The following is a 25,129-nucleotide window of genomic DNA, read 5'->3' as shown; positions in this document are numbered from 1 at the left end:
ATAGGCCAAGTGCAGGCTGGTGGGACTAATTTAATTTGGGTTTAAGGTCAGCATAGACCAGATAGGCTGAAGAGTTTCTGTGCTATGTGGCTCTATGACTCTATCTATGACTCTAATATAGCATCAAATGTCATATTCTATTAACTGCACCTAATGCAGTGCTCAATATATGCCTCATCACTCACCCACCAACAACCTTTATCTTACAGGAGTTAGCTATAATTCTTAAGGCTAAGAGGATCAAAGGGTCTGGGAAAGTGGCGGGAACAGGCCACTGAGTTGGATGATCTGCCATGATCATAATGAATGGTGGAGGAGGCTTGAAGGTCTTACCTCTGCCCCTATTTTCTATGTTGCCAAACATAACTTATATCTAATATTCATGGCTTCACCTCCCCCTCACACACTTAGCATTACTGTAAACCTCACACCCACATCTCTCGGCAGCCAGTGAAATATGACAGCCCCACCATTCACAAAGATTGCACCACACATATTGACCCTCATCTGCTTCTCTTGAAAGGCTGTGCAGACATGGTGTCTGCAGTGGCTCTCCGAATAAACAATGATTCTCCCCTGTACATTCTTCCTTTGAATGTAATAATCTAATTCTCTTGAGAATGCTTCAACCGAACATTCTCCACACACTTTCAGGCAGTGTATTCCAGACTGTAAACCATTCTTCTCCATGCCATCACTCCTTTGCTCATTGCCTTAAATACGTATCCTCTTGTCCTCAATCCTTTCACGAGTGGGAGTGGTTTCTCCTTATTTAATCTGTCCAGACCCCTCAGTGGCCTTCTCTTTACAAACGAAAAATGTTCTAATTTCTCTAATTACTGAACAGCTGAAGATTCTCACCCTGGAATCAGTCTCATGAATCTCTTTTGCACTCTCTCTAGAGCTTTCACTTCTTTCCTGAAGTTCACTGTTAAGAACTGGAGATAAAGATGCCTTATACAAGACTAACATAACTTCCTTGCTCTTCTACTTGGTAGGTCTATAGGTAGAGCCAGTGTCAGTTCAGGGAAAGGCACATAGAAGACAGGCACTACAAGGATGATTAGGTTGTGTTTCATGCAGAGTGGCATGTTTTGACATAGTTTAGAATGTTATTTTGTAATGACTTTTATTTATACATTGTAGTCAGGAAGTTTGGTCAGTGACAGAGGGAAGATAAGCTACTAAAATGGAATGTGAATGTTGAAAATTTGAAAAACAGTACAGGAATTACTGGAGAAATCCAGAGGAAACACAATTAACATTACGAATGCAGTGAACTAGCAAGATCTACTGAGTTTCTCCAGCAATTTTTACATTTAGACTTATAGAATCAGAACCTTTGGACCAACTAATCCATGCTGACCATATTCTCAAACTAACTAGTCTCACCTGCCTGCATTTGGTCCATATCCCTCCAAACCTTTCCTATTTACATACTTTTCCAAAGGTATTTTAAATGCTGTAACTGTACCTGCATCCACCACTTCCTCTGACAGTTCGTTCCACACAAGGACCACTCTTTGAGTAAAAACATTGCCCCTCATGTCCTTTTTAAAACTTTCTCCTCTCAAAATTGTGCCCCCTAATTTTGAACTCCCCCACCTGAGGGAAAAGGCCCTTGCTATTCACCTTATTTTACCCCAATGATTCTATAAACCTCGATAAGGTCACCACAAACCTCATATTCTCCAGTGAACGAAGACCCAGTCTATCCAGTCTATTTTTATACCTTAAATCCTCCATCCCTGGCAACACCTTGGGTAAATATTTTCTGACCCCTTTCCAATTTAATAATATCCTTCCTATTTGTTGTTGAGGGAAAGCTAGTGTTGGATGAATGGGGAATTAGGGTTCTGCTTACTGGTTTTGTAGAGCAATGATTGATCATGGACAGACTGGGTAGAAAGGAGCTTTGTTGTTAGTATCACCTGCATCCCAACCACCCACTTCCTCCTCTTCCTCAGATGCTCGCTGTACCAAGCAATGGTAAGGTGTCTTTATTTACGATGTTGGGTTGCGCAGCATACAACAGGTGACCACAGCTTGAACCATGCTCTGTAGAACCATTCCTGATGAAATGCTTACGTCGGAAATGTCGATTCTCCTGTTCCTCGGATGATGCCTGACCTGTTATGCTTTTCTAGCACCACACTCTCGATCCATGCTCTGTAGAGCTAAGTATTGCTGGTCTTCAATAATAAGCACTCCATCAATCAACACATTGATTTGGACGCCATTTACCAGCTTCTCAGAAAAAGAACCAGAAGTGATATCACCCACCACAACAGACCAAGGCATATAAATAGCAATCGGGACAGAACACCAGCACTTTTTCGGAGGCTCACTGATGATGTTACCCAGCATGATGACAAAACAGCTGAGAACAAACCCAGCTCAGCGAACAAACTTACGCCCTGATCCATGACCTGAGCTACAAATCTTCTCAAAAATTGCAAATTGCTGGTCTTATCTAAAATTGTATAAGATTCCCAGTAGTCTGCTCTATCACATGAATGGTTTCCCCTGTGCGCATCTTGTTGATTTCTGTGTGCCTTGTGCACTGCAGTCGTTCACCACATCTTCAAAGAATGGCCCTTGTCACCAAATAGCTACTCCTGGTTTATCATGTGGCTCCAAATGCAGAAGAAAGAGCAGCTGGATGTTGACAGATTGGAATCCCTTATTGGTTGTGATGTGTTGACAAATGGTGGATATAAAGCAATATGCACCTAGACCATGATCTCCTCAGCATGGTAAAGCTGCATCGTCAGTCCACACTGGCAGGAGAGAATGAAATGTATTCAGCTGTCTCTGTACTTTAATGACCTCCCTTTATCCAGCAGTGGATGGCAAGCTGGCCCACTCCAGTCTGAAAGGAGCCACATCCATGATCAAAAGCAGCTTTAGAGTCACTGAAAATAAAATCTGATCTGAAGTTGCTGCTTTAGCTGCTGGAAGATTTTAGCATAGGTGTCCCTTAGGGTAATGGAGGGGGTTTAACAGACTTGCTATGATCGCTGCATCACTCAGCTGAAATTAACCTGGTGGAGGCAGATGGCGAGGGGGTGTGAGGTTAAGACAGGGTTTTAGCTTGGATATTACTACAGATGGCAAGGCTGGTGACAAATTGATGTGACAAGCTTATTTATGTCACAGTCTACCCACTATTCATTCTTCCATTCAATTCTCCCTACATGTGTGATTATGTCCTCACCAAAGTCACACCCAGTATCATTGGTACCAGAGTTGTACACATATACCACAGAAAACATTTTGGAAACAAAATTCCACTCATGGCACTGAACGAGGAGGCTCAATTGCCTAATGGTATTATCGCTGGACTAGTAATCCAGACTTGGGTATTGTTTGGCAATATAGGTTTGAATTGATTGTTGTAAAATCTATCTGGTCAACTGGACGAGTGGGCCAAAGGGTCTGTTTCCATGCTGTACATCTCTATGTCTCTATGACTCTAATACCTTTTAGGGAAGGAAAGCCACCAACTTGAGCTGGTCTGACCTACATGTGATTCCAGACCCACAGCAACATGGTTGACTCATAACCTCCCTCTGAAATAGCCTAGCAAACCACTCAGTTGTATTAATTGCTGGAAGTCTCAAAGGAGAAAGGAAACCTGATGGAACACCTGGCATCAACAAAGGCGTAGGAAATAACAATGGCAAACACAGTTCTGTCAGCCCCACAAGTCCTCCTTACCAACATCTGGAGACTGATACCAAAGTTAGGAGAGATGCTTCTCAGACAAATCAAGCAACAATCTGACATAGTCACACTCATGGAATCTTAAGAAAACAGACAAACATACTTGACCTTATCCTCACTAATCTATCTATCACAGATGTATTTGCCTATGACAGTATCAGTAAGAGTGACCACTGCACAGTCCTTGTGGAGGCACAGACCTATCTTCACATTGTGAATACCTAATGTTTTGTTGTGTGGCACTATCACCATGCTAAATGGCTAGAGTTAGAACAGATCTTTTGAAGCTTTTGCAACAATCTTCAGCAAGAAGTGCCAGGGCAACTAATGCATCTCTGCCTCCTCTGGAGTTCTGCAGGATTACAGACGCCAGTCCCCAGTCAATTTGATTCACCCCACATGGTATTAGGAAGCATTTGGAGGCATTGCATTCTGCAAAGGCTAGGGCCCTAACAACAATTCAGCAATAGCAGAATATGGGTAATTTAGCACGACCAATCCACCTGACTTGCATATCTTTGGACTGTGGGAGGAAACCAGAGCACCCAGTGAAACCCATTCAGACATGGGGAGAACATGCAAACTCCACATATACAGTCACCCGAGGCTGGAATTGAACCCAGGTCTCTGGGCTTGTACTCTAGAACTGGCTGCTTCCCTAGCCAAACTCTTCCAGTACAACTACAACACTGGCATCTACCTGACAATGTGGAAAATTGTCCAGGTATGTCACGTTCACAGATAGAAAGACAAGTAAATTGTGCAGTTTCTACATAAACTCTATTACCAATTTTCAAAACCTTTTTAGTATAGTACTATAGTATGAAATATTTTTGTGAAATAATACTCATCAGACTCATCAGTCTGCACCATCATTAGTAAAGTGATGGAAGGTGCCATCAACAGTGTCATCAAACAACACTTGCTTAACAATAACTTACTCAGTAATGTTCAGTTTGGGTTCTGCCAGGGTCACTCAGCTCCTGACCTCGTTACAGTCCTGGTTCAAACATGAACAAGAGAGCTGAATTCCAGAGGTGAGTTGAGAACGAGAACATCAAAGATACATTTGACTGAGTATGACATCAAGGAATACAAGCAAAACTGAAATCAATAGGAATCAGGGCAAACTCTCTACTGGTTGGAGTCAAACCTGGCACAAAAGAAAATGTTGTGACTGTCGGAAGTCACCTCAGCTCCAGAAATCAGAGTCATAGAGTCATACAGCACGGAAATAGATGCTTCGGTCCAACCTGTCCATGCCGACCATAATCCCAAAATAAACTAGTCCCACCTGCCTGCACTTGACCCATATCCCTCCGATCATTTCTTATTCATGTCCTTATCTAAATGCTTTTTAAACATTATAAATACACCCACATCAACCACATCTCTACAGGGTTTCCTCACGGCAGTTGCTTCATCAAAGACCTTCCCCCCTCATAAGGTCAGAAGTGGAGATGGTTGTTTATGATTGCACATTGTTCAGACCCAGGTGTGACTCTTCAGATACTGAAGCAGTCCATGTTCAAATGCAGCAAAACCTTGACAATACCCAGGCTTGGGATGAAAAGTGGCAAGTAATGTTCATGCCATTCACTGCCAGGGAATTACCATCTTCAAAAAGAGAGAATCTAACCATTGACATTCAATGTCATTTCCATCACTGAATCCCCCACTATTGACCTCTTTGGGGTGACTATCGATCAGAAGCTGAACTGGGCTAGCCATTTTAGATACAAGAGCAGGTTAGAGGCTTGGAATACTGCAGCCAGTAAGTCACGTCCTGTCTCCCCAACAGTTGCCCACCATCTACAAAGCACAAGTCAGGGGTGTGATGGTATACTCCTCACTTTCCCACTCAATAAACTTGACACCATGCAGGACAAAGCAGCTCAATTTGCACCACATCTACAAAACTTCACTCCCTCCACCAGTAGCAGCAGTGTGTGCCATCTACAAAATGCACTGCAGAAATTTATCAAGGTTCCTTATACAGCACCTTCCACACCTACAATCTCTACCATCTAGAAGGAAAAGGACAGCAGACATATCAGAATACCACCCCCTGTAAGTTCCCCTCTAAACTTTTCACCATCCTGACTTGTAAGTATATTATTGTTTATTCAGTGTCGCTGTTTCAAAGTCCTGGATCTCACTCCCTTGTGGCATTGTGGGTCTACCTACAGCAGATGGACTGCAGTGGTTCAAGAAGGCAGCTCACCACCACCTTCTCGAGGGCAACAAGGGACAGGCGATAAATGCTGGGCCAGGAGCTATGCCCACTTCCCATTCCAGACTATTAAAAAAAAATGTATTAAGGAGCTGAATTTTGAGGCTTCTTATAAGCAAATTGATTCTCAGATAATATTTGGGTGACACAAAAGTGAAATATTGCTGTTGTCGGAAATAAAACTTAGCTGCTCAGGCAGCCTCTGTGGAGAGATTAAGATGTCTATTTTTCAGGCTCATGAAAGAAGCATATCTGGAAGCTGCCATAACTACTGATTATTTCCAACATTATTATTACTTGTACAATACAGCTTGTGTTTACCGTAGCCCTGTAGTCCAGATGTCTTTTTTTTTAAACTTTGTGATGTTTGTAATGTTAAATATTTGTAGCCTTACTACGGTCAGTGCTCCAATGTGTCAGAAGGATTTTCTTTCGAGCTTGCAGCACAGAACCCGAGACCGGGACGTGGATTAAAACAGAGACTGAGACAGGAAGTCTGGCAGTGCAGATACCGAGACACAGACTGGGATATAGAGACTGCAACACACACTGACACACAGAGATCGATAGGCAAAAGCCTGTTACACAGAGACTGGCGCAGAGACCGGAGCCTGAGGCTGACACACCGAGAACCTGTAGAGTTTGGTTTTGGGTGGGGGCGATCGCTTCTGCTTGCTGATGCTTTTTGCAGATAAACCACAAATCAGGGTCTGCCGGGTTCAACAGTTTCTAGAATCGAACGAGCAGGAATGAGCCAGACGGGGTATAAACCGCTGGAAATCCTTATTGTGAGTAAAGCTGCCTGGCCATTACCTCGGGCACAGCCCCTGGATTCGGGGCTTGTTTCCGTGTGTGTGTGTGACTGACCGGGGCTGGCGTCTGGAGCCTGATCGCCTGTTTTCCTTTAGATGACAATTAACTTGGTGCGCTGAAGCAATGCTTTCTCATCCTGAGTGAGGCGGTGTCTTCGCCCCACACAGTGTTGCCATCTGGCGATTCCTCATTGTGGCTGTCATCAAAACTTATTGATGAAGTGCAAAAGGTGATTAAGGTGAGATTTTTCATTGCTAACTTCCTCTGCCCGGGATACTTCCAACAGCAACTACAAGTTGACTACCTTGGCGCTTACTTCCACCCTTTTGGGGAATGCTGCTGATGTTAAGTCCATAAGACCATAAGTCATGAGTTTTACCCTGTCCTTTGCAGCACATCACTGTAGGATTGGATTCAATGGAACTCATAGCAACCAGTTCTCAGGGTGGGAGTGGTGGTAGCACAGGGGAATGAGAGTTGCTGTTACTAACCTGCAAAGGCTGGGGAGGGCTGAGCAACAGAAATCTCAGTCAGAGTGACATGAGATGACATCATTAGCGGTCAGTAGGAAACCTGAGTGGGCTATAATCGTGGTCTGATTCTGAGCTTGTTGCTTCTTGCTCACTGTTGTATACTCCCTGGAACGCTGCGTCTGGTTTTATTAGGTCACTCCAGCTCCCTCTCGGGTCACAGCGTGGACCGGTCAAGGCTGTTGCTGTACGCAATCCGTCGCTGCAAATTTTAACAACCGCAGATTGTTAATAACCAGGTGAGTTTATCGAGCAACATTCTGCTATCGCTTTGACTCGCCTCCTCCCCACAATTGTTGGAGGCCGCTTATTCTGTTGTAACAAGCTTTTAAAATGTAAATATTGTACGTTTTGTTCCTTCTACGCCCTGTTTCCATAAACACTAAAACGACAGAGGCGGGGGGGGGGGGGGGGGAATACCCTCACGGTGACGCTTAATTGTCAAAAATACAGTTTTTTGTGATCAGAGCTTGTTGCCTGCTTTGTAACCATGACAACTCATTAAAACTCAGCCCAGTCCGAAGTCTCAGGTAAGTTGATCTACAGTCACTAGCCGTTAACTCCTTGGACTGTAATAAAGGCCATTCCCAATTTTTAATCCTCACTGTTAGCTCTAACCCACACTGTCGTTTACCTGTTGGACTATAAACTGATGTTGTGTGATTTTTAACTGTTGTTTATGCTCTTTATGAAACCAGTGGCCAGCTTCCAATAAATCTGGAATACCCTGTAACCCAACAGGTTGGTTTTCACAGACAGAAAGTAAATCTCTGGAATTATAAACCAATTTAGAAAACATTGATTCTCTTTTCCTTTCCTCCTGCATTTGGATGCCTAGCCATGCTAAATCCGACCTTTCTGCCTCATCAGATTTTTTAATGTTTTGCTTTGGGATATGTGAATAGGCTTTTTTCAGATTCTTGGGGCCGGTTTTGTTCAAATTTGAAATCACTGAATATTTGCTCTTATTTAACAGGGAGCGCTTTGGTCTTTTAAAATGTTCACTGACTATTGGGACTGAATTCTTGATAACTAATGTGGTATTTTCCATTTGCAAAGACACCTTTAGTTTGATGTGAAATGTGCTAATGTCCAGAGGAGATGGAATTGGTTCTTGTAAATATGAGCCTGCGGGGGTGCCTGTGTAATGTCATCAAAAGGATTGGATCTCTCATTTATCCTGAGGTATATTATCTCAGCCAAGGCATTAGAGGGGGCAAGAAGAAGGAAAATTAAAGAGGTTCCTGCTCCAGATTGCTTCCCAGTGACCTTTTACTGAGAATTAACTTAGGTGGGGGTTGAGTAACGACTGGCAGAATAGTTTGTTGATATTTTCTCCAGACCTCACACATAAACAATTACTTGAACATAGGGCTGCAGGATAATGGCATGGGTCTGATGGGCTGAATGATCATCTTCTCTGGTATATTTTATTTTGACAATACCAACACTGCTTGTGCCTTATAGATAGAAAATCAGCATCTTTGTAGGTGGCGGGGGAAGGGCATAGAGAAACAAAGCATGAGGCTAAGGTTAGAAATAAATGCGCAGCTGTTGTCTCTTGTCTGTTATCTCTTTCTCAATGAAATGTCTGGAGCACAGAAGTACAAATAGAATATTGTGAGGGAAATCTAAAAAAACCAAAGGTTTTAATTATTGACTTTAGAAATATAAGCGCTATGCTGGAATTATTAAATTGTAATGTTGAGGCAGTGAATCTCAAAAATACTCAGCTTGTAGACTGCCTTGATGCTTATTGGATGGGTGATCTATTTCCTTCCCTTTGATGTATGATCAGTGCCTGTAAACCTTATTTAGCCTCTATTTTAATATCATTGTGAAGTTAGTAACCCTGCTGAGGTCAGCGCTGATATATCGCCATTAAGACTGCTGACTGAAGTTATCCTGCCACTCGTTAGTTTGTGTGATTTAAATATCTTGGAGCGTTAAAAGATCTTTTCCTTCAGTTCCACCGCCAGTGGACAGCAAGGTGCAAGTGAAAAGTTTTGCCTTGTGCAATCAATGGGAAAGGTGAGATTTTAAAGACCAGCTTTTATGAGTGAGCAATGATTTGATTCTGAGGGTTGGTGTGTGAGATTGCCCATTATAATCACAGTCACAAAGTGTAGAGCTGATTATATTCACCTTGGAATAAATGTGTTATAATTATAGAAAGTTATGTAATTTGAAATATTTCCATTATTGGGAGTATGGAGTGAGTAACAAGATAGGATTTTAGATTCTTCAACTGCATGTACTTTCTGAATTCTAGGATTAAGGGTTCAGGCTTGTAATCTCTCCCTATTATTCAGATTGGAAGCAGTCAGCTTTTTTTTCCTCTCGTCTGCTGTAAAGGTACATCAGCTTCCCAGATCTTGTCTGTGGTGCTGTGCCTGGAAGTTTCAGGAGTAAGGGAGTGAATGGTCAATTTCAACATCTGTGATGCTATCTCCAGTTCAAAGGCAAGTAGCCAAAGCTTAAACATTTCACATCTTGTCAGCTGAACATATTATAGTGTGATGTTCATGAAGGGTGCGATAACGTGCAGTCTTGCAGTTGATTATGGAGGAGTGAATTAGTCTGTGCTGCTGCTCGAAACAAAATCCAAAGTATATATTTTTTTCTTTTATGGAGGCATGTACCTTTTTATGTTGTATATTTCAGTCTCTGCCCGGTTTTTGCTTTCACTAGAGAAAAATTAGCACGAGGAATGATGCTTTGCCACCTACGTCCATTAGCTCGCCAAAAAGAGGGGCAGAATGCAATGCAAAAGATTCATCTGCCTTTCCTAGCTGAGCTTCATAGTCGAGGCCAGGAATTAAATTGCGACTCCACCTCCACCTTTATTCTGAAGCCAGCTGTTGACATTCCAAGGTGGCATTGAGTTAGCTAAAGACAGAAGAGTTTCAGGGAACATGTGTAAGATGTTGGACTGAAGAGATCAAGGGGTAAGGTTAATGCTTAGTTATTCAGGCTGGGCAGTCTGTTGATTGGTATTTCATGGAGATCTTTGTTGATCCTAATCTTCTTAACTGTATAAGTACATGATCCAGACTTACGAACTGATGAAACAATATTGAACTTTGCTGGTAATGCCCAATCTGGGGCAAAGAATTACAATGAAGTTTGTAAACAAAACTGAACAAGATTTAGATTAGCTAGCAGGTGGCATGTGCAGTTCAAAGTACTGAAAGTAGCCTGTGAATACTGGTCTAATTTTGAATTATCGGTATATTATTTGCATAGATTAATGGCATTTAGGGGAGGGGGAGTGACTTTAAGATTTGTTGTTAACTTCAGATTACAGAATTTGACAGGTTTTGGAAGATCAGTAAAAAGAAAACATTAAAGGATAAGATTCTAAATGTAATACAAAAGCTGGGTCTTCAGTGTAGATGCATAGCAGCATACAGAGATAAGGCTTGGTTAATTTCTTGATTTTAAGGGGAGAAACTTTAAGGGATTGTGAAACTTAATTGCTAGAATAATCTGTATTTACCAGAGGAGAAACAAATATGCAAATAATGATACAACTTGCAGATTTATTAAGGCATTTGAGCAACTATTATGAATGGAGTCATGGCAGGTATTAATTAGTAAGTGAAACATCAATATTGTTGTAAAATGTAGTTTTTCATTTATCCTCTTGTGATCATTTTTCTTAACTCTTCAGTTTCTTTTCTACAACTCCGACCTTTTAAAAAGAACACAGAACAAAATCTATTTCAAGGTCTGATTTCTGGAAATATTCCTTACTTCCAGTTATCCCAACAGGTCTTGATAGGGGCATCATATCACAATGATAGCTTTGATGATAAATTGAATTTAAATTTTCCTTAAAGCTATCATTGTTTCATTGTCTGCTTAAAGAAATCCATAAAGTAAATACAGTCTGTTCTACTATAATGCAATAATTGTGTTCTCGTGCAACTTCATTTTATAGAAAATTGTGCAATAGGACCTAAGGGAAAAACAAGGGTGGGGTGAACCTCCAAAAATATCAGTAAAAATTGCAACAAAATAATGGTTAGCCTAACACGCAGGAATTGCAAAACCTGCAGCCACACCTCCCCCCTCACCTCCATCCAAGGCCCCAAAGGAGCCTTCCACATCCATCAAAATTTCACCTGCACTTCCTCACACGTCATTTATTGTATCCGTTGCTCCCAGTGTGGTTTCCTGTACATTGGGGAGACCAGATGCCTTCTTCACAGAGCGCTTTAGAGAACATCTCTGGGATACCTGCACCGATCAACCCCACTGCCCTGTGGCCGAACATTTCAACTCCCCCTCCCACTCTGCCGAGGACATGCAGGTCCTGGGCCTCCTCCATCGCCACTCCCTTACCACCCAACGCCTGGAGGAAGAACGCCTCATCTTCTGCCTCGGGACCCTTCAACCCCATGGCATTTATTTGGACTTCACCAGTTTCTTCATTTCCCCTCCCCCCACCTTACCCCAGTTCCAAAGTTCCAGCTCAGCACCATCCTCTTAACCTGTCCTATCTGTCAATCGTCCTTTCCACCTATCCACTCCACCCTCCTCTCCGACCTATCACCTTTACCCCCACCTCCATTCACCTATTGCACTCTCAGCTACCTTCTCCCCAGCCCCACCCCCCCTCCCATTTATCTCTCCATCCCCGAGGCTCCCAGCCTCATTCCTGATGAAGGGCTTTTGCCCGAAACGTTGATTCTCCTGCTCCTCAGATGCTGCCTGACCTGCTGTACTTTTCCAGCACCATTCTAATCTTGTCTCTGATTTCCAGCATCTGCAGTACCCACTTCTGCACAAACGATAGCACAGTCTAAGTAAATGTTAAAATCATACATTTTAATGAAATAATACAGCAAATGTAACACTTTAAGGGGTTCTGAGTTTGCTGAGTTACAGTATTAAGTCAGGGGCTGAGGGTTATCATCAGCATCATCAATACTTTCAGGGGTAGTTCTGGGTGCAGAGTTATGACAAAAGAAAATATGCAGACCAGTTTGGCTTACATCAGTGGTGGGCAAATTATTGGGAGAGGATTCTGAGATACAGTATTTTTAATTGTTTGGAAAAGCATAGCTTGATTAGAGATAGTCGGCATGACTTTATGAGGGGCAGGTCATGCCTCACAAGCCTTATTGAATTCTTTGAGGATGTAACAAATCACATTGATGAAGGGAGAACAATAGATGTAGTGTATATGGATTTTAACAAGGCTCCCCATGGATAAGGTTCCCCATGGTACGCTCATTCAGAAAGTAAGGAGGCATGGGATACAGGGTAATCTGGCTGTCTAGATACAGAATTGGCTGGTCCATAGAAGACAGTGTGGTAGTTGACGCAAGACATTCAGTCTAGAGTTTGGTGACCAGTAGTGTTCCGCAGGGACCTGCTCTGGGACCTCTGCTCTTCGTGATTTTTTATAAATGACTTGGATGAGGAAGTGGAAGGCTGGGTTAAGTTTGCTAATGACTGAAAGGTTGATGGAGTTGTGGATAGTGTGGAGGACAGTTGTAGATTGCAACAAGACATTAATAGGATGCAGAACTGGGCTAAGAAGTGGCAGATGGAGTTCAATCTGGATAAATGTGAAGTGACTCATTTTGGAAGGTCGAATTTGACTGCAGAATATAGAGTTAAAGGCAGGATTCTTGGCAGCAAGGAGGAACAGAGGCACCTTGGGGTTCATGTCCCAAGGTCCCTCAAAGTTGCGATCCAAGTTGATAGAGTTGTTAAGAAAGCTTATGGTGTGTTGGCTTTCGTTAGCAGGGGATTGTGTTTCAGAGCTGTGAGGTTTTTGCTGCAGCTCTATAGAGCCCTAGTTAGACTGCACTTGGAATATTGTGAACAGTTCTGGTCACCTCATTATGGAAGGATGTGGAAGCTTTAGAGAGAGCAGGGAGGAAATTTAGATTTAGATTAGATTCCCTACAGTGTGGAAATAGGCCCTTCGGCCCAACAAGTCCACACCGACCCTCCGAAGAGCAACCCACCCAGACACATTTACCCCTGCACCGAACACTAGGAGCAATTTAGCATGGCCAATTCACCTAACATGCACATTTTTGGACTTTGGGAGGAAACCAGAGACCCGGAGAAACCCTCGCAGACACGGGGAGAATGTGCAAACTCCACACAGACAGTTGCCCGAGGCAGGAATTGAACCCGGGTCCCTGGCAGCAGTGCTAATCATTGAGCCACCGTGCCACTCCAAATTTGCCAGGATGCTGCCTGGACTGGAGGGCATGTCTGATGAAGAAAGGTTGAGGGAGCCAGGGCTTTTCTCATTGGAGTGAGGAAGGATGAGAGGCGACTAGATAGAGTTTAACAAGATGATGAGCGGCATAGGTAGAGTCAGATACTTTTCCCAGGGCGGAAATGGCTATCACAAGGGAGCATCGTTTTAAGGTGATTGGAGGACAGTTTAGGGCAGATGCCAGAGTGCTGGGTGCATGGAATGCACTGCCAGCAGTGGTAGTAGAGTCAGATACATTAAGGACATTTTAAGTGACTCTTGTTTAGGCACATGGATGATAGTAAAATGTAGGGTATATAAGTTTTTGATCTTAGAGTAGGACAAAAGGTTGGCATAACGTCAAGGGCCAAAGGGCCTGTACGGTGTTGTACTGTTCTATGTTCTATTTAGCCCTGAAGTGGAAGATATGGTTCATTGTTCTCAGACTGTTTCTTGGGGATCAGCTTAAAAGAAAGCTGCTTTGCCATCTTTCTTTAATGAAGAAGCTGTTCACTGGGTGCCAGATAAGATGCTGTTCACTGGGTGCCAGATAAGATGCTATGCGAGGACCTGATATCCTGCTGCGTTCTTCATTATAATCATTGTCTTCTAAGAGCTGCAACTGCTTCTCAACTTCCCTCAGGATAGAAGCCAAAACCGAAGTGGAACGTTCACGTGGTGTTACATCCTGGACTTCATTGTCTTCATCTCCAGCTTTCATTTCCCCAGCAGCAACATGTTGTAGGTCAGTCTCTGCTTCTTCAAAGCTACTTGCTTTGCAAGAGCGACATAATGGTCTTTGATCACTGAAAGCTCCTCTGATAGTTAAAAGCCTTTAAAATCATCAAGGAAATCTAGGAGAAGCTTCTACCAAACTGCATGCAAGCAGTCATTACTGACATTACCCAGGCCTCCACAATTATGTCACAAGCACTCTTAATGTTAAAGCTCTTCCAAAATTGAAGAACACTGTCATCATTACCTCCCATCTGTAGCTGCAATCAGCTTCCAAAATAATAATCTTTAAACGCTGCTATTGCACCCTGGTCTGTGTGTTGAATGAGAGAGGTTGTGTTCGGAGGTAGAAATAGCACTTTGATGTTTTCAGGAAGCTCACCAATGGCTTGGTGCATTGTCCAGAATGAGACGAATCCTGAAACCCAAATTCTTTCTCCTGCAATAATTTCTAAAAACATCCTCGAAACATCAACAATAAGATCAGAAAAATTTTGCCTTGTCATCCAAACTCTTTTGCTTGACTATAAATAAACGCCTAGACTGGACTGAAGGTAACCAGGGATGGAATCACATAATAGCCAAAGGGAGTCCACGTTTTTAAAAAAATCGTTTCCCAAATCACCAATAGCGTTGTGGCCAAATCATGTGGATGAAACATGCATTACAGGAAAGCAACCTGTAGAAATAAAATCTGAAAATAATAATTCTTGATGTTGATCTTCTTCATATTTTAACCTCAACCATGTGTTACAGAAAAGTCTTGATTTCAAAGAGTATCACAGCCTACCTTATCATGGGCTCAGCTAACATATGTATAGCTTTGAATGAGAGTCAGCAGATGGTGATCAGGAGCCCGGTACTGGCTGTTTGTTCACTTCTCGTGCTCAGGATGTTCAGGCTGTTCAGACCTGATCAAATACACCCCAGAACTTTGTGGGAAGCTAGAGGAGAAATGGCTGGGCCCCTTGCTGAGATATTTGTATCATTGACAACCACATGTGAGGTGACAGAAGACTGGAGTTGGCTAATGTGATGCGATTATTTAAAAAAGGTGGAAAGAAAAGCCAAACTATAGACCAGTTAGCCTGATATCAGTGGAAGACAAGTTGTTGGAGGATTCTGAGGGAGAGGATTTACATGTATTTGAAAAGGCAAGGACTGATTAGGTATAGTTAACATGGCTTTGTACATGGGAAAGCATGCCTCACTAACTTGATGAAGTTGTCTAGTGTGACTCGAGTGTGGTCTAGTATGAAAAAAACTCAAGCAGCTACTTGGTCCAGAAAGTGTAGTATTTAAAATTAAAGTTGGACTACAAGCAACTCAAGAACACAAGTTGTCACACAAGATGGCAGATAACTTATACTAATTTCATGATTTGGAGATGCCAGTGTTGGACTTGGGTGTACAAAGTTAAAAATCACACAACACCCCCGTTATAGTCCAACAGGTTTAACTGGAAGCACTAGCTTTCAGAGCAACGCTTCTTCAACCACCTGATGAAGGAACAGCGCTCCGAAAGCTAGTGCTTCCAATTAAACCTGTTGGACTATAACCTGGTGTTGTGTGATTTTTAACTTTATACAAATTTAACAATCATAAATTCTTTGTCTTGAGTGTGAATGTATTTTGACCTGAATCTTCTTCAATGGCAGAATTAGTCAAATTAGTTAAAATCAAGAAACTGCTTGACTGGTAAGAAACTAGTCATGGAACAACAGATTAAAGAGCATTTTCTTAAAGAACAACTGGTCTTGGAGCATCTGGTCAAAGGATAACTAGTAGAAGATTAGTTATGTTGGCATTAGAAATTTCTTTCCTGCTGTTGATTATAGACAGTGGCCGTATTTGTTTCCACCAAACACAACAGGAGCAGAAGAATGTGTCATCATTTATTGATATTATGCAGAAGATGACAAGACAAAATGTTTTGAAGGGGAGCTACATCCTACTTTGGGAAGGTGCTGGAACTAATTGTACACGAAATTGGGTGGAAAAAGGTCTCTGAACTATAGAGCTGTAGGATAGGAAGCGTGTTGAGGTTGTCTCATGTTGTCCCTGATATCTCGGTGGTGGAACTGGACAAATGGAGGACAAATGCAAGCAACTGTGAGGCTCTCCAGATAAATTGTGGGAAAACAGTGACAGTATAAAGCTTTGACATTCAATGCCAGGAACCAATGCCACAGGACTGGATGCAATGCCATGGGAAGCTTAATTACCTCACCCAAGTGGTCAAGGTCAGTGAATAAATCTTCAAATGCTAGATTCTACAAATGTCCTCACAAGTGCTCAATGCATCATGCCCCCATCTATCAAACATGACTCATGACTACCATTATTAGCTGCACTTCTCCCTCATTTATATGACACCTAATGCACACATCTCACTCTACAATATTCAACTATGATAACCAATTGCTCAAAAACATTGCACCATACTCATTGACAGGTTTCCTTCTCTTTTGCAGGGCAAGATGATGCACAACTGGAGGCATCTAACTAGTGGGAGTTGAGCATGTCCTCACCAGATGTAGGAGTCAGCGATCACTGTCACTGGAGCAGCCACAGAGGAGGCTATGGTCAGAGGTGTGGCTGAAACAATTGAAGCTGATGGGATGTTCATGTGAAATTTTCCTTAACTCCCAACACCTCTGTATCTCACAACCACTTTTGATTTCAAAGGCATGGATGACCCAAATGTTCACCCCTTGGTTCCTGTCCTTCTGTCACCATAGCCTTTACCTTGTCACTCCAGAACTGCAACCTGGCTGTACATTGATAGAATAGCAAGAATTGGGAGAGCAAGAAGACATTGGTGAAGAAAAACATGTTTTCTATCAAACTCACAGCTGCTCGTTGATACTGTGATACTGACACTGAGCCTAATTTAGAGAATATCATAGAGGCAGTCTGCACATGGCTTAGGTAATCTGTAGTTTTGCCAAGGGACCAGGGAAGCACAAGTGTCAGGAGGGCAAAGGTGTGTTCAGGTTCTCCTAGAGGGGAGGACTCAGCTGAGCACTTCAATAGGCAGTCAACAGGGGGATAGTGAGTACTGCAGATGCTGGAGATCAGAGTCAAGATTAGAGTGGTGCTGGAAAAGCACAGCAGGTCAGGCAGCATCTGAGGAGCAGGAAAATCGACGTTTCGGGCAAAAGCCCTTCATTAGGAATCAGGTCAACAGAAGCAGGCTAAAGGCTGTCCACAGTGAAGCCTACCAGAAAGGTTACAGTCACTATTAAGGAGCATGGATGAATCTAGCACCAACTTTGCTTTGAGCTTGGACCACACCTTTTCCATTCTCGAAGTGTTGCCCAACTCTATTACCACTGCTCTGGACCTATCATAATGTAATGAATGATGGCCAAACTTAGACAGTTGTTATCATGGCTGCTGTTCAAGGAGCTGGCAGAATCTGTCAATTTTTCCTCGCGAGAGCAAAGATGATCGAGGCATCATTCCATTTAGCAGGAAGTTGCTGCCCTCTGTCAGCTGGAAGGTTTCATCCTCCTGCGAATGCCATTTCATTCATGCACTTGGTACAGCCGTTCGGCCAAGCAAGTGGTTCATTTTCTGATGTTGCACGTGTTTGGCTGCCGAAGTCATGCTCCAAGACTTTCTAAGGCCCCCACTGCCTCTGAAATTCAGCTATTTCCCACCTCTCATTGCATCTGAAAAATCAGATTGGCCAAAGCTCACAGAAAGCATGAGATGGAGCTGTTGGTGTTTTGATGCAATATGACATGATTTAATTCATAAATTCAATTTGGAATGCTTATCTTGTGGCAGCTTTTATATTTGTACTATGGCTACGATGGTCAATAACAGAGAAAATATGAGATCTGTGATATTGGTGAATGAGATATTAGCCTGTTTACTGATATTGCAAACAAATGAGTTGATTATTCAGCCTGAATGCAAAAGGGCTGTGTTGCAGATGGAGTATAATATGTGAAAATGTGAAGTTGTTCACTTTGGCAGGAAGAAAAAAGCAGAGCATTACTTAGACAGAGATGACTACAGAATTCTGATGTGCAGAGGGATCTAGGTGTTCCAGTTCATGATCACAAAAAAATTAGTGTATAGGTATAGCAAGTAAGTAGACTAATGGCATGCTATTATTTATTAGGAGAGGAATTAAACATAAAAATAAGGAGGTAATGCTTCAGTTGTACAGGTTACTGGTGAGACCACATCTACAATGCTGTGAACTGTTTTGGTCACCTTATTTAGGAAAACATGTAAATGCATTGAAGGTGAATCAGAAGAAATTTATCTGATTTTTACCTAGAACAAGGCATTTATTATATGAGGAAAGATTATTTGGGCTGGAATTATTTTCACTGGAATTTAGAAGGGTGAGGGTGTTTTGAATGAAATTAATAAGATCTTGAATGGTCTTGACAAGGTGGACATGGAAAGGATGTTAGGAACAGAGGAATGTAGGAACAGAAGCAGGCAGTTCACGATTTTCCTGCTCCTCAGATGCTGCCTGACCTGCTGTGCTTTTCCAGCTCCACTCTAATCTAGACTCTGATCTCCAGCATCTGCAGTCCTCACTTTTGCCTAGTTCAGTCTTATCAGCCTGCTCTGCCATTTGAAATGATCAATATGACAATACAATTTAAGTGTTCAATACTTTTTACCCACACTATCCCCATAACCTTTATGGTAATCAGTAACTGATCAGTCTTTAAGTTAAATATAGATAAAAGACTAAGCTTCCACAGCCCTCAGGCATAGAGAATTCCAAAGACTCGCCGGTCCCTGTGTCAAAAAAAATTCCTTATCTCAGTCCTAAATGACATCCCCCTTATTTTTAAATTCTGGACTTCTCAACCAGAGAAAATATTTTGCCTGCCTCTACTCTGTCTCTTTATGGAAATATTTTATAGGTTTACTTGCGATCAACTCTCATTCTTCAAAACTCGAAAGAATATACACTCCGTTTGCCCAATCTCTCTTGATAGGACAGTCCTACCAACCCAGGAACAAGTCTGGTGAACCTTTATGCACTCCCTCTGGGACAACAAGATATTTACACAGATAAGGCAATCAAAACTGTACACATTAGCCCATGTCTGGTTAAACCAAGTTTCTGTACAACTGAAGCAAGGCTTCACTACTCCTATACTCAGATCTTCTTGCAATAAAAGCTAACATTTAATTAGCCTTGCTAAATATCTTGCTCCACCTACATGTTAGCCTGTAATGCCTTATTGACAAGGATACCTAGGTTTGTTTGTACATCTACACTTTCCAACTTCTTTAATTCTAACCTCTTACCATTAAGGAAATTCTGTGCACATCTATACCTCTTAGTTGTTGGGATTCTGTACCTTAAATCTATATCTATACCTATCTAAAGTTAGTAACCTCACATTTTTCCACATTATATTCCATCTACCATTGTCACTCATTAAACCTGTTCAAATCCTCCTAAAGTGACTGTACATATTCTGCACAACATACATTCCTGCTTAGCCTTGTATCATGTATAAATTTGGAAATATTATATTTCCGGATCATTGATAGATAGGCCAAAATACTGATTCTCCACTAGGCACAGCTTGCCAATGTATTAACAACTTATTTATTCCTACCTTAGGTTTACTCTATTAGAGTGAGCACGACCCAGGGGAAACAGTTCCGAAAATTAGGGGTTGCATTTTTACAACACAGTTAAGGGAGAAAAGAGTTGTATGACTATGGAATTCTGGTTTGGAAGATGGTGGAGGTGGGTTTTTTACGGCGGATACAGGTAGATTCATGGACGAAAGAGAATTAAAGATAGTCAGGAATAGATGGGAATATGGAATTCAGAGCACAAACAGATCAACCATGTTCTTATTTAATGGCAGAGCAGGCTTGAAGGGCCAAATGACCCACTCCTGCTTCTAACTTGTCTGATCGTATGAATGTTACCACTGAAGCATTATCACTGACAGGAGGTGACAGGGGTTTGTGAGTAGGTACATAAAATAATAAATGGTTAAACAGTTATAGAGTCCTACAGCATGGTGACAGGCCCTTTGACCCAACCTGGTCCACGCCGACCAATCCACGCTAACCCCATTTCCCTGCAATTGGCCTATATCCTTCTAATCCTTCCTATCCATGTATTTGTCCAAATGCCTTTTAAATATTTTAATGTACACGCCTCAACCACATCTGCGTACCATCCTCTGTGTAAAACAGTTACCCCTTTTATTCTTTCCTCTCTAACCTTAAACTGATGCCCTCTGGTCCTTGATTCCCCAACCCTGGGAAAAAGACTGAGTGCATTCGCCCTATCCATGCCTGTCATGATCTTGTATACTTCTACATGGTTCCCTCCTCAATCTCCTACACTCTTTAAAAGTCTTTTAAAAAAAAGTCCTAGCTTGTCCAATCTCTCCCTATAACTTAGACCATTGAGTCCAGGCAACATCCTTGTAAATTTCTTTTGCAGTCTTTCCAATTTAATAACATCCTTCCTATAACAAGGTGACCAGAATTGAACACAATACACCAAGTGCAGCCTCACCAACGTCCTATACAACTGCAACATAACTTCTCAACTTCTATACTCAGTGCTCTGACTGATAAAGGCAGTGTGCCAACATCCTTCTTCACTGCCCTGTCTATCCGTGACTTCACTTTCAGAGAACTGTAAACCTGAACTCCTCATGATCTCCCACGCACAAAGCCATGATGACTACTCCGAATCAAACCCTGTCTTTCCAAATGCATGTATATCTGATCCCTCAGAATCTTCTCAAGTAACTTACCTACCACAGATGTTAGTCTTACTGGTCTGTAGTTCCCAGGCTTTTCTTTGCAGCCCTTCTTGAATAATGACACAACATTCACTACCCTCCAGTCTTCCAGGACCTCACCCCTGGCTAACGATGATGCAAAAATATCAGCCAGGGTCCCCACAATTTCTTTTCTAGCCTCTTGCAGTGTTCTTGGGTATATCTGGTCAGGACTAGGAGATTTATTCACCTTCATACATTCTCATAGCTCCTCTACTGCGATATGGACTGTCCTCAAGATATCACTACTAATGGGCCCAAGTTGCCAAGTCTTCATGTCTTTCTTCACGATAAACATAGAGGAGAAATATTCATCGAGATCCTCACCCACCTCCTGCGGTTCTAAAGATACATGTCCACTTTGGATCTTGAGGGGCCGTATTCTCTAGTTATTCTTTTTCCTTTAATGTACTTAAGAACCTCTTTGGATTCACCCTAATCTCCTCAGCCAAGGCTATCTCGTGCCCCGTTTTCGTCCTCCTGATTTCCTTCTTCAAGAAGCTTCTGTATTCCCTGTATACCTCCAGGGATTCCAGTTAATCAATAATTACAGGTCTTGCCATTAATATGGCATGATGTGGAGGTGCCGGTATTGGACTGGGGTGGACAAAGTTAAAAATCACACAACATTAGGTTATAGTCCAAAAGGTTTATTTGGAAGTACTAAGTTGCAATTAATGTTTAAAACAGATAAGAAAAAAATGCTACAGAAAAGTAACTTTCTTTTTGGAAAGACATTAGTCGTATTATGTATGATATGGAAGCAATTGCTCCTATACATTTACTCATTATTTGTTTTCATCTTTGATAACAAACTACAGAGCGAAAAGAAATGTCTCAGTATTTTAGTTTTACTAAATACACTTGTTAACATATAAGCTGAAATCATTTTAATAGCTTAAACAGGTACTTCTTACACTATATTTACAAACCACTTAATGAGCATAACCAGCAGCATGTGACACTGATGTGGAGTGGTCTATAGAGGGAATTGTAAAATAATTTGAGTCTTGCAAAAAACAGATTTATAATTCTATTATGTATGTAGATCTAATCTGTTTTTAAAATGGATACGAAGAGCTGTACAAAATGGTTTCCAGAAGTCATGTGACTATTCTTATGGATTCAGTGGGAATTGGGACCTGACTGTACTAACCTCAAAAAGAACCACAACAGACCTTTTGAAATTCAAATGAACACGGCCAAGGATAAACAGAAACTCCTTTCATTAATTTCCCTGGAGGTGCTAAGAGCTTTGCCTTGCTTACATACACTCCAGTCCCATGCAGGACAATGGGCAAATTGCTTTGCCTATCACAAGTTTTACAGGAAGAAACATCCAATCCAGTGGCTGTGACTGTTAAATTGTTAATGACCTCAACTTAAAAAACACAATAGAATTTTATATGCTTCAGATCTAGACTAACGTAGCACCCAATGTAGAAGCAGAATGCAATAGTTGTGCATTAGCATCCAATGCAAGTTTTGAACTATAGAGAGCTCTGTCTGACAGTAACCATTTTGTGCACTGTCCTTTGGAGCAACATTTTGAAGGAGTCACTGCTTCTCAACAGGGGGCCAGAAGGAAGTATTCAGGCCTGCAATACTAAACCAGACTATGGAACCTCAATCTTCAACATAGAAAGAGACTCTTGGACAAAGCCAGCTCTGCAACAATAGTAGAGACCGACCTCATTTTAATTTTCATGTGTCACTTTTATCCTTACTTAGTTTAAATCTTTATCTCAATATTTTAGCTAATTATATCAGCAGTTTTTAATTAAATATCTTTCAGCCATAGCTGTGTAGTAAACACTAACCTTTTACTATATTTAAAGCATTAAGCTGTCCTGCTGGTTATTTGTAAATTGAAACACTCACAAGCTAACATGGGGCTATATATGACCTTATACAAAATCTTTAATTCTTGGACAACACTTGGGGTATGATTGTGACAGATTCAGTAATAAGAATATAACTAGAATGAAATAGCCGATTCCACTCAGAAAATCTCCACACAGTCTGACAGGAGAAATTGAAATTGCTGTGAATCAGCCTGTGTGCTGAACCAAGATATGCTGATGACAATTTGCTGCCTAAATTTCAAATCCACTTTTTTTTAGTTATTGACCCACCTGCTGTACAATGCTAACATTTACATTTTTTGAAGTTATAAATAAATCACTTTGTCACTCTCTACAAACATTTACCAGCTACCCTACCTCCTGCACATCTTAATTTAATTCACCATAGACCATGCTCCCCAGATTTCAGTCACCATGTGCTGTGTATTCCTACTTCAGAGGTCTTGCGGGTCTTCATCTCCACCCTGTAGCCTCTATGTGACCCAGGAATAAGGACCGTATTGGTCTGTTACACTGTGTTACCTCACCACAGGCAAATAATTCTCTTTCATGCATCGGTGACTCACTTGTACAGAATCACCACACTATCATAATGTACTTGACAGCTCAATGCAGAACTTGGCAAATAATTGAAGGACAGACAGACATCTCCTGCCTGCCTTCAAATAATGACAACCCCTGGCAGGGTTCTGTCTAGATTTCAATAACCTTATCTCAACCTCCATTATTTTTGTGATGATTCAATTACTTCTCATATCCAAAATGGAATTAAAATGGATTAATCAGTCCGGTCTGTCTTAACTAGGTACCCACCAGTTATATCAACTATTGGAAAGCTTTACGATGGCTGATATTGGATTGATATTGCCTGTTAGCAGTGTTGTCACACAGCACTCACCTTCAGCCCAGTCCCTTTGCTGTCTGTGTTGCAGGGAGCTACACCCAAGGGTACTGAACTGGCCATTCAGAAGTGTTCAAGATGTTCAGATAGTCCAGTTAAGACTGAGTGATCAAGAATATTATTTGCAGAGGTCAAGACATCACATGCAATCAGATCATCTCTAGTGTTCTGTCTCAGTGCCTAGGTTTGATGAAAGTTAAAAATCACACAACACCAGGTTATAATCCAACAGGTTTATTTGGAAGCACTAGCTTTCTGAGCGCTGCTCCTTCATCAAATAGCTGTTGGACTATAACCTGGTGTTGTGTGATTTTTAACTTTGTCCATCCCAGTCCAACACTGGCACCTCCATATCATAGGTTTGAAGAGTTAGTGGCTGTTTCTCACTAGATATACTTAACACCGTGGCAGTAACCAGTGTTTTTCTCCCACGCCATCTTAAACCCATTCATGATGCAACTTAAAGCACAAAAATGAGTGAAGTCAGCCCCGAAGTCTTGCAGATGCTGATTACCCAGTACCATCAGATTGCCTGAATTACCTTTCTTCATCCACTTCAGGTTCTATCCAACATGGTTATTTTCAAATTTATATCTGATGTGCATGCTATGCTGCAAATTTTATTTCCCTGTCACATTTCTGGTGAGTGCTATTGCATTAACCTTGGCATTTGTTTTGACTTTATTTCAGCACATTAAATCCTTCTATGCAATCATTTGGCACTTTGATAACAAGTTACCCCTGATATTATTCAGTTGATGAATCAGAATCCCATTTTCAGCTTTGTAAATGAGTAGCTATTTTCTTTATATTACATCTGTTTTATCTCTTGCTACAGCAAATCATTGATTTTAAAATTTTTGTTCTTGTTTTGAATGTATTGCAGTGGTCTCACCTTTTTCTACTTCTCTAACCTTCTCCAACCCTAAAACAAACCACAATCTGGTTCATTCTTCTAGTTCTGGCCATCGTGTAACCCCAGTTTTAGTCACTTTACCATTACCCATATCTTCAGCCACCTGCGTGCTAAGCTGTTGACTTACAATGCTTCTCCACCTTTTTATATTTCTCTCCTTGCTTAAAATGTTCCTGTACAGTGTACAGTTTTCATCATTTGACAAACTCCTGGTGACATGCCAAATAGTTCCACATCTGAGATGGTATCAAATTTTATTGTGAAGGGACCTGGTAAATCTTCAGGTTATAAAAGCCACTATAGATATCAAACCTTTTAACAGCTTAATTCCTTGTTTCCTTTGGAGTAGTTTTTCAGATTCACCAATTCTGGATGTCTGGA

The 25,129-nt window shown here is 41.6% G+C and overlaps 1 protein-coding gene across 4 annotated transcripts in view; it reads left to right on the top strand.

The window, feature by feature from the left end:
- The first annotated feature begins 6,279 nt into the window (after positions 1 to 6,279).
- The window catches only part of ctxn1 (cortexin 1), a 32,817-nt gene continuing 13,967 nt past the window's right edge, over positions 6,280 to 25,129 (top strand). The window contains exons 1-2 of one of the 4 annotated variants that reach the window (XM_043721046.2): positions 6,281 to 7,010; positions 7,438 to 7,541. The gene's annotated coding sequence lies outside the window, so the exon portion shown is untranslated. Of the gene's footprint in view, positions 7,011 to 7,378; positions 7,542 to 16,838; positions 16,856 to 25,129 lie in introns of those variants that run through there. The other 3 variants (XM_043721049.2, XM_043721047.2, XM_087976093.1) reach the window with 3 other exon arrangements.

The sequence above is a fragment of the Chiloscyllium plagiosum genome, unplaced genomic scaffold (assembly GCF_037043375.1).
Source record: "Chiloscyllium plagiosum isolate Xiang-an unplaced genomic scaffold, Cpla_swu_hap1 HiC_scaffold_28, whole genome shotgun sequence".
Classification (NCBI taxonomy): Eukaryota; Metazoa; Chordata; class Chondrichthyes; order Orectolobiformes; family Hemiscylliidae; genus Chiloscyllium; species Chiloscyllium plagiosum.
This window is presented reverse-complemented; position numbering and strand designations above follow the sequence as displayed.